Raw genomic sequence first — 10,956 nt, forward strand, 5'->3', positions numbered from 1 at the left:
ATTCGCGAAGTAAAATGACCTTAATCGAGGTCTAATATAGTTTTTACAAAATTTTTTAATTTTATTAAAAAAAAAAAAAAAAATAGCACCCCATTCTATGAAAGCTGGCTAATTTTATCAAAATCGCATTCTTCATCATAGGTCTGCATTAGTCTTATGTTTTTTTTTTTATATTAATGATTTTCGGCTGTCGTTACATTACCATGGGCCAATTCAAATCTGCGCATGCACACATCGCATCTAATGACGGCGCACAATTTAATGTATACCTGTTTTGATTTTTTTCAACTTTTAATAATTCAATAGAAAAATATATTAATCGCTAACCGGCTTTCAAAACATTTCACTCAATAGCACTTAAATGAGCTTATACCTTTAAAAATGTCCATAGTTTGCAAGATACATAAGGTAATTTTTTTTATTTATTTACATTTTTTTAAAAATATAAACCCATCCTCGATATAATAATACACTCATAAAGAGCTTCGATTTGAAAGTATCCTCACATTACGCAATTTTTGATATATTTTATATTGTTTTACTGATAATATATTTTAAATAATATTTTTACGTTATTTTAATTTTTTTTCTTTATTTTCGCCTGAAAACCTACAACTGACATGTTTTTGCCGTCATACATCATGTAGTAAAATGAATTATTTGAGCTTTCTACAATGTTGAAAACCTTTTATGCTACAGCCAGTAGACTCTGTTACTGCTTAATGAACAGTAATGATCTTATATAACATCATTACATATGTAAGTAGTTTAAAAGTTAATGACCACGTGTTTTGGCTTATTTGTAACCACAAATAACAATAAAATAATTAAGATTAAATAAAAAATAATAAATATGTCAATAACGCCAAGAGTAGTGTAAGTATTTTTTATATATTAAATCAGTCAAAATTTTTTTCATATAAAGTTTATATTCGTTGATTATTAGCGCTAAGTATGGAATTAGCGTGGGAAGTTGCAGGATGTCCTTTAGGGTCAACCGCTTTCCTAATTTTTTAAACTCAGATACAGATAGTAATACTAATCAAATCATTTCAATTTATATTTCATGCTTGAAGAAGTGAGTTATTAGCCAAAAGTAAGCAAGCTGGATACAAATTTTGTATTAAAAAAAATGTTACCAATTTTAAAATTAAGTTAATAAAGTATCAAATTTTGAAAACTATAATTTTCTATTTTTATTGGTTTTATTTGGAATTCCTTACTCATTGATTGGCTATTTAGGTTAACGCGCGCGAAACACAGTCGATTCAAATTCCTTCAATCATTAGAAAAATACGAAAACTTAAATGAAATTTAATTAATTTTCTTAATAATAATATAAGTATTTATTATTTTTATAATTAACTTGTCATATAAACAAAGCAACTAATTACGAATAAAAATAAACTGATCACATTTAGATAATAAAAATAAAGTATGACACGGTTGGTTTTTGTTGATCAAATAATTATTCAAGTTTATATGACTGAGGTAAAAAATAAAAAATTTTATTTTTGTGATTATTTATAAAGAAGCTAACAATTGAAAAAAATGCCTTTTTTTAAAATCAAAAAATACGATCATTTGTATTGTATATATAGACATGTTAAAATTTTTTTTTAAATTGAGAAAAAAAGGTGGGCATCAACATATAATAACGCAATCATGAGGAGCATACTTGAAATAATCTTAAGTTTATTTAGATTACCAGAATCCCATGTTAAAAAAGTTTTTTGAATATAATTTTCATACGGTGAGTTAAAAAAAATATAATTAAGGGCATACTTACTGGTATTTTTTTATTATAAGCTTTGAAAAGCAACCGGTTGGTTTAGTTCTGCAGAAAAGCACGATGTACTTTCTTTCGAATGTATAACTCAATTGAACAAGTTTTGTAAAAAGTATAATGCTTATCAGTTTATAAGTTTGTTTCGAATAACAAAAACGCCCCTCATGAATCTTATAATGGATAGAACGTATGCACTTTAGATTTAATTGAAAATTACAAAGACTTAAATGAATTTAAAACGGATAAAAATAATAGCTCAATTTAAACCGATGCTTGTGTTTAACGGAGATTTTATTTGAAAATAATGATTTGTACAGTAGTATTAAAAATAGATAGATAGATAGATTTATTCATGTGTAGTAGTGAAGACTACCTTTTACATTTTTTTCATAAATTCCTCCTGGAATAAATATATATGTATATATAAGTACTACATTGTTTACACTGCTGTATTTATCACATATAAAAATATATCTTATGCTTTGTGCTGCTATTCTTATGTTCATCAGCTGCTTGAAGCTTCTTCCCTCGAGGGACTTAACTGCCTCATTTTGTGATGCATCTCTTTCCTTCTTGGACTTCCTTTGCTAATTTCTAGAATTTACCGAGGAATTGACAGATTTCATTGACTGGCTCTCCTCTGAGAGTCTTATGAACGTGGACTTGGCGCGATTTTACAGTGAAACTGTTTTTGTTCGGATTTTAGTATTTTTGTAATTATAATAAAAATTTACAATTGGTACCAACTTAAATCTCGCGTTGGCTTATTTTTTATAGCAAACTATCCTCTTGAAGTTGTACAGTTTATGTAAAATAATTCCAGCGCACCTTGGCGAATGTAGATGCAAGCTGTGAAATGTATTTTTTAACTGTAGTTTCCCATCTATTGGAAGATTACCATGCATTCCTGAATTATTTAGTCTGTGGCATGTCACTTTTTACATAGAAAAAGTCAGGATCGAAATTTTTGAGCTTGCTATAGTTTGTGCTGATAAAATTTAATACCTCTCAAGTAGATTAATTATTATAATTGAATATAATTAATTAATATCAGTAAAATCAAAGCATTAATTACTGTTATAATATAAAATTTAGGAACAAGAAGTACCGTAGAATTAAATAAAATTTTGCAACCTCAAAATACCGTTCTGCTTACAGTAAACACAGTCGGTAGTCTGGCGCTTCGTTTACAACGGATTTGAACGGAACTTGGCGCCAGATTCTACCGAATCTGTGGATTCATCTTGGAGTTCTAAAACTTGATAAAATACGAACAAGAAACATGAATGGTCTAAAAAAACAAGAATTCCGAAGGAACAAATCACCAAAATAAAAAAACAAAACTTGTAGAGGATAATCAAGACAACTGATAAATATTGGGAAAAATTCATTATATATTTCGTTTTTTTAATGAAAAAGTTTTGTAATTACATTTTATTTCATTTAATCTTACAAAGTCCAAATAGAAGTTTGTTTAATCCTAAATCATTAAAAATTAAATATAGTCATTAGTATTCAAGGCCAAATATTTTCTAAATTATCTTTTATTTTAACACCATGGGCTTCTCTTATTTTTTTAACTTCATCATATGGCATCTTAATCAATACTCTTTATTCTTAAGACTCTGGTTAAGACTTATTTCAGGTACAATAGTTCTAAACCTAGCTAATGTTTTATTTGTAACATACTTTCAGGATCAATTACTCAAAGACAATAATAAAATCAATTGTTATGAAATAATTTCTTGAAAAAGTAGTTTTATTTCTGGAGTAAAACAAAACACGGAATCGCCATCGAAACTTTGTATTTATGCATATGTATATATTTCCCTGTTCCATGAGCGCATGCGTAAGGAGCTTTGCTTTCAAGGCGCACGTGCATCTGCCTTACATTATGTTAATCACCATTTCAAATCATAATAATTAATTTTTAATTAATTAAAAATAAACAAGTAGAATTAATTAATATCTTGCATAGAAACTGAATGAGTAAGAAGTAAGTAATTCATTGAAAGCAAATATCATAAGAAAAGTTCAATGCTTCTCAAATAAATCGAGAGAAAAAAACTATTTGTATATTTTATTGTTAATCATTAATTAATATTATCAGCAAATACAGATGTTAGTTGAGTAATTATTGAATTATTAAAAGTCTAAAATCAAAAACGGTTATACTTCTTTGAATCTCCCTGTCGCATTAGATGCATTGTGCGCATGCGCGGATTTTTGAAATTAATTTATAATTATTAATCAACGACAATAAAATCATTAATATAAAAAAAAACATAGACCAATACAGACCTTAAACGATAAAGAATGCGATTTTGATAAAATTAGCCAGCTTTTTATAGAATGAGGTGTTATTTTTTTTTTTTTTTAGTAAAAATTAAAAAAAAATTTTGTAAAAACCATGAGGGACCTTAACGAAAATTTTTGGTGGACCTATCCGGACCTAACGTAGACCCAGCGTATCGATTAAGGTCATTTTTACTCCGCGAATCCTGGATGAGGTGCTAAATTTGCACAGGCATCAGACATCGTGCTTACAAAAAATCCCTTTCGGGGCTTGGTTTACCTAAGACAGGCAAAAATTGAGGAAGTGGGGGAAAACCCGAGTGTACCCGGCGGCGACCTCCATTGACGGGGACGACTCTTTACAGTCGGAGCTGGGCTAAGTCTAGATTGATATAGAAACTCGTTCTTTATTTCCGACCGCATTAGTTGCTACGGAAGCCGTGGGTTGGCTCATTGGTGACTGGTAGACTAGTGGCACTAAGAATACCGTATCGATTCAACATGCCCCGATAGCCAAGCTGGCCGCAACTTTCGTCAATCTACCGTGCCGCAACTTGTCACCAACTTGGCGGCAACTCTTGGAAAGTAACTCGGTTGGTGTCAAACTTGTTCACCAAGTTGTCGGCAAAAAGCCAGCTCTGAAACTTTTTCAATAACCAAGTTGACGGATAAGCTTCTCAAGAAATTTGGCGGACATATTGCGGCAGTAGATTGGTCTCTTTTTTTCTCAGAAACTGTGTAGCCAACTGGCCCCAACAGTTACAAATTCGGAAGTTGACCGCAAGTTGTCGCTAAGTTGGTGGCAACTATCTGACACCAACTTGGTTGGTCTGAAACTGTGGCTATCAGGGGAAATCGAGTCTAAATAATCGAGTTTTTTGACCACATAATCGATTCTCGGGTAGAATCGGAATCGATTTTACCATCCCTAGGTTTTCCCAGCATTGTAAAGAGTATTTCCAAAACGTTCGGCATCTTATCCTAAGTGACCATTACAATTAACGTAGGTTTATTTTAACAAAGAAATTTTTTCTTAGCATGTCTAAACTAACTGGCAAGTACTAAAAGTTTTTATAAAAGTTTTTCCTTGAGAATTTCCGGTAATTATAAATTCGTCTATACCCTAAAATTTATGATAGAAAATTTCCCATACTTAACAATAGAATTTAAAATAGAAAGGTTTATAATTTTTTAAAGATTCTTATTTTTCTTACCGATACTATTACAAATAAAATACATATATATTTTAAATCTTCCTGGGTTTTTCCCGCTGTCATTTATTGCAGCCATCTTTTTTATATGTAATTCTATATTAATATTGAGACAATGCAAATTGTCCACTTGATTAGCTGCGCGACATTCTCTTGAAAATCGTACTATCCTAATCGAACTCGGTCGATATTTAGACGCCGTAAGGGGAAAGTAGGGGAAAAACCGAATACCCGACGCACTGGAGCATCGACCGGCACTTCGACCTCGTCAGTCATAGTATATACAGCACAGTTTTTTTGATTGCTAGGTATTTACTACCGACAAACAAGACACTAACAATCACGATCCTTTACATACTAAGTATCCTTATATCAATATTATAAAACATGTAATATCTAGGTATTCACTACCGATTCTCTGTATCTAGACACTAGGCTGTCGATTCATTTTATTTTAAGTGCATTACTGGTTCATAACTAAATTTATTTATAATCCAGTGTAGTAATTATTGTTAACATTTTCTATTTGATTTATCTGAATATACTTGTTAATTGAATATACCAGTGTAAATAAATATAATTGACCCATAATAATCACCTGCCACCTCGAACTTGCGACCAAGAGGCCACCCAAGGTTTCCAATACATTACTGGAATTTATGTAGAAGTAAATAAAGTTGATTATATTGGCCGAGTCTGAGTTCTTTCGCAGATTACTCTACGCACTGGAAAAGTATCAACGCCAAAAAACTCTCCGTTACCGCAGGTCGTGTTATAAGAAATTTAGCGGATGAATTTCCTACACGGTATTGACTCTCGTGAATTATAAGAAAACTTATTAGGTCTCAAGCAGATCAAAGGCTGAAAGGCTTAATAAGAAATTTTGATTGTTGGTAACACAAAAATTTCATTTCAATATATAGAGAGAAGTTGTGATCAATCGCTTTCGGATTCTATGAAAACTTACCTAGAAGCCATATGTAATCTTTAACCAAATTTTTATAAAAATACACATGGTAATAGTAAAATAATTTATGACAACAATAAATGTTGCTAAACATTAAATAAATAATTACATCAAATTTTAGTGACTTATCAAAATTTCAATGACAGGTGAATATGATTTATCAATTGTGGATTTTCAGTGTCAAAAAATAATTCCTGTGAAGCTGAAATAAGCCATAAAACAATCAGGCGCAAAAGGATTATTAGTACCTTTATTATGCAATCAACTAATTGTACAAAAATTGTAGAAAAAAAATATACACAAAAAAATTTTGGATTCATCCTTTATTCAAATTACGGCGAGACTATGGCTTTTTTGAGGCTTTCATATTCTCAACTATTTCTTTTTTTGTATTCTGAAAAAATTGAAAATTACATCCGAATGACAGCAGTGTTTTCTTTATTTACTGAATAAAATTTTTTTTTTCATTTATTAGTCCCTCATGCTCTATTTTCCAATAAAGCACGCCGAGTATTATTGTAATAACCATCCTCTTTAGATTAAATACATCAAAACGATGAATTTTGTTAGTTGCAATACTATTTATTTATTTAATAATCTAAGAAATTGATAAGTTACTAACCTAGTAAAGGATAACAATAATGATTCTCATCAATATGATGATTTTCATATTTTTTCAAACAACAATGATCTAAATAATTGTTGCAAATCTCCTCACATATACCACAAACGTAAACAAGTGCTATTTCCTAGAAATAAGAACAAATCATATTTTTATTTTATTATTGCAAAAAAAAATGTAAAAATATTTCCTACTACTATATTATCTTTTAGATTTTATATAATTTAAGCCTTACATCTTAAAAACGCTTCTATATCTTCGTAATCTTCAAATAGTGTTATTTTTATAAAAAAAAAAGTAAATAACTTTAATCTAATGTTTGAATGAAAATTTATTTTTAAAATAAACGATAACAAGATTCTTAACTTTTTCAATATCGATTGCCTTTCGAGTTCGATTTCTCATACAAATTTTAAATTTCCGAAGTTCCGCTGAAGATCTCTTCAAATAAAAAAAGCTAATTTGAATTTAGCTTTTTACGATTTAACGCTTCACTAAAATTTTTCCAGGTGACAGCACGGCCTAAATTAACCACGTGACCCAATTTTGACGCTCATAACCAGCGTCAATCAGTCAGCATGAGGTTACACGCTTGAGAATGTCGAGTCGCCGTGACGTCATCGCAGCATAGTCCCCATTTTTGCCAACTCGAGAAGGGGATGCTTGCCGAAGACAGAAGTCGCAGAGGCGCCGCACGCAACTACTCCTCACTACCCTCTGGGACTCTCCTCCCACTCCAAAAGGTACGAACATTCCCAAATCCAGGGGAGTCATGAAAAGCCAAGGGAACAAGAAGACATTTATCAAAAGCAGCAAGACTGTAGTACACTACGAAAGGGCATTTTCCTTTTTCACGAAATTATTATTGTCGGTACTTTTTATTTTGTAATTTATTGAATAATAAATAATAGATTTGCGTGCAAAGGCAAATCTAAATTAAGCTTAAAATAATCTAAATCCCGATAAAAAATATTTATATATATTTATAATATAAATTGGTTATATATGATTATATATGAAAAATGGCCAAATATAATCATATCTAATTATATATAGCACAATATTTAATTATACTTATTTATTACATCTGAATTAATTATTAAGGTTAATTTTATGTATAGAATATTTAATATGGTCCTACGAAATTCTGTGTAACCAATTAAAATGCAAAAAAAATATCTAGGATATAATTTTATAGCTATAACACCAGCGGTCACCCATCCAACTATTAACCACTGCTCAATGCTGCTTAATCCTTTGGTGATCTCCGTGCGTCTTGAAGTGTTCGTCCGCTGTGCTACTGTCTTAGATGACAATGATTCTATGATCGCCACATAATGTATCATATGAGTTTATCATAAATGGAATATAAAAATTGATTTTAATATAATATAACACTTATTCAAATAATAATAAAATAAATAATGATTTTACTATATTAGGTAGTAGCAGAAAGCAGACCAAAAACATCTCATAGGAAATGTGACAAATTTTGTATTTCAGAATTATCTCAAACGTAAGTGGAAACGCATTTATTTTCAACACTTTTTGTGATTACTAAAAATTTTTTTTCAAAGAAAAATTTTTATGTCTGTTAATTATATATAATTATATATACTTATATATAATTATATATGGGACTACTATACAATCTTGCATGGCTGTGTATTGCTCCATATATAGTCATATATAATTATATATGATTATATATAACCTCATATACAATTCCATATATAATCATGTATGATTATATATAATTCTATATATTTATATAACAAAACTGTTCAGTCGAATTAACTAAAAATTTAAGGTACAATAACAAAACAAATTTGTTAGTATAATCTATCAATTACTTATTATAACCTAATTTTTTTTGTTACTGTAATAACTAAAGATTTGTTATCCCAGAGCCAACATAGCGATTTGTTGCCTCAACGTGTCTCATGTTGCCCCAACCAAAAATTTTTTTTTTAAAATAGTCGAAATTGTTTATAAGTGAAATCTCTTTATTACTTTAAAGTTTTACATCGACATGTTTCAACATTGAAGAACATAACTTCATCGTCAAGTTTTTAAGGATATATCTAAAAAATTTATATTTATGAGTAATGGCAATGTTTTTATCGACCATTGTTAAATTAGTAATTAATACCTGAATATTCATGTAAGCTTTTTTACACATTGAAAGTATGTCTTCACACTTTCCTCTACAGTGTTACCTATTGAAAATATTCAAACGACAATTGGATCAATAAAATTGAGAGTTTCAAGTTATTTAGGAAGTATTGCACTTACTTGCTGTCGAACTACAACTTCCTATTGCGTTAAATACCGCTTCAAAACGACTTTTGCTGAATCCTGGCGGAGAATATTGCCCAATTATTGTCAGTACATTTTTAATTACTTCCACGTTCAAAGAATTATCGCTGTTAAACTGTTGAAAAATCATGACACAATATCATAAAGCTTACTTAAAAAATATTTCGTGTAATGTGAACATCTTTTGAGAGTTATTATAACTCCATCCTTACTGCTTTCAATTTGCGAAACACACAAACAAAATAATCGACCTCGCCTTGTTCTTTATCAGATGATTTAATATAAATGTCCTCACAGTCGGCTCCAGCGTTATCGATCTCTGTGAAAGATATCTGAAAAAATAATTTTTAATACTATTTGAAACATGATCGATTATCACCTGATCGTGAAACGTTGAGAATTATTGACTTACTGCGCTGACACTGGACAACAGAAGTTGAATGCAGACAAATATTACAAGGTGATGAGCAAACATTCTATCAAATTTTTAAAGCAGTTGCTTATTCTTATACACAAAAAAGATTTTTGTTTTTACTGAGAATAAAATTTGGTTTATATACAGTTGTCTTCAACGTTAACTTGAGCTTAACACTGTTTTACAATCTCCCACTCCCTTGAAACTTATCAATAAGAACAATCTACATAAATAGGGTGAATAGTAGTGGTAAAAAATAATCTGGTCAGGAACAATAGAACAAAGGAAAATTGATAATCGAATCATTCTGAATTCCCAACCAATTATACCATCAAAATTCCCATTCATTAAAGTATTGCGATAATGAGTCTCTCTTTTGTTATATTTTTATAATAGCTATTATAAAAACTTAATTATTATTGTGCACTGATAAAAAAAATTCCATTCTCGAGCAATGAATTTTTTCGAGGTAGGAAATTCGTTAAAACTACTTTTTTTTTTCTTTAAAATTTTTAATTTCCTGAGAAACAGCATCAATATATATATATGCATATAGCTGAAGCTGATACCCACCTCCGCTTCGCTGGGCATACAATAAAAATTCTTATGTTGTAACCTAGATGAAAAAATATAAACAAAATGATTAATTTCAAAAAGATAATTAATATAAATTTTGGAATTAGAGAAAAGTGATTGTTTATGATAACCGGTGTTAGCGAGTATTAAATATATGAGAAAAGTATTTTATTATTAATAATCAATCAATCACTGGGTCAGTTAGTCAGTAAATCTGTCATTAGAGAACAGATTTCCGCATCACCCATGACGTACTGTGTAGTGAGATGCGTTCTCGTTATAATAATGTTATCCTAAACATTTCAGTCTAGACCGGATAGGTCAAATGGTAGAGAAGCCGACATGTCACCCCGGAAGGTTCTGGGTTCGGAATCCCTCAGTCCGAGCTATCTGAATTTTTCTCGCATATTCTGTAAACTCTTATTAAGAAGGTCCTTCCTATTTCTTTCACCAATCTCTTCCTCCTCCACTATTCCTGTTACGGGAATGTTGAAACGATTCACGTAATAACTATCCGTAACTCCTATTCTTTTCCGCTTCATAGTGTATTATTTAATTTTAAAAATGTCAATAATTTTTTAATTTTAAAAAAATGTTACCAATAAAATACTTTTCTTCATATATTTAATACTCAAGCTAACACTCGGTCATCACAAACAATCACTTTCTTCTCTAATTCAAAAATTTATATTCATTATCTTTTGAAATTAACCATTTTGTTTATATTTTTCATCTAGGTTACACCATAAAAATTTATTGTAT

The 10,956-nt window shown here is 29.9% G+C and overlaps 2 long non-coding RNA genes across 2 annotated transcripts; both read right to left on the reverse strand.

Moving 5' to 3' along the window:
* Positions 1 to 6,940: 6,940 nt before the first annotated feature.
* Positions 6,941 to 7,123, reverse strand: LOC123274091. The gene is made up of 2 exons (XR_006511446.1): positions 7,079 to 7,123; positions 6,941 to 7,011 (listed from the first exon to the last, which is right to left on the reverse strand). It is a non-coding gene; the product is annotated as an uncharacterized LOC123274091 (long non-coding RNA).
* Positions 7,124 to 8,787: 1,664 nt separating this feature from the next.
* Positions 8,788 to 9,313, reverse strand: LOC123274089. Its single transcript, XR_006511445.1, has 3 exons — positions 9,180 to 9,313; positions 9,037 to 9,103; positions 8,788 to 8,968 (listed from the first exon to the last, which is right to left on the reverse strand). It is a non-coding gene; the product is annotated as an uncharacterized LOC123274089 (long non-coding RNA).
* Between the last annotated feature and the right edge of the window lie 1,643 nt (positions 9,314 to 10,956).

Source organism: Cotesia glomerata, unplaced genomic scaffold (assembly GCF_020080835.1).
Source record: "Cotesia glomerata isolate CgM1 unplaced genomic scaffold, MPM_Cglom_v2.3 scaffold_218, whole genome shotgun sequence".
Classification (NCBI taxonomy): Eukaryota; Metazoa; Arthropoda; class Insecta; order Hymenoptera; family Braconidae; genus Cotesia; species Cotesia glomerata.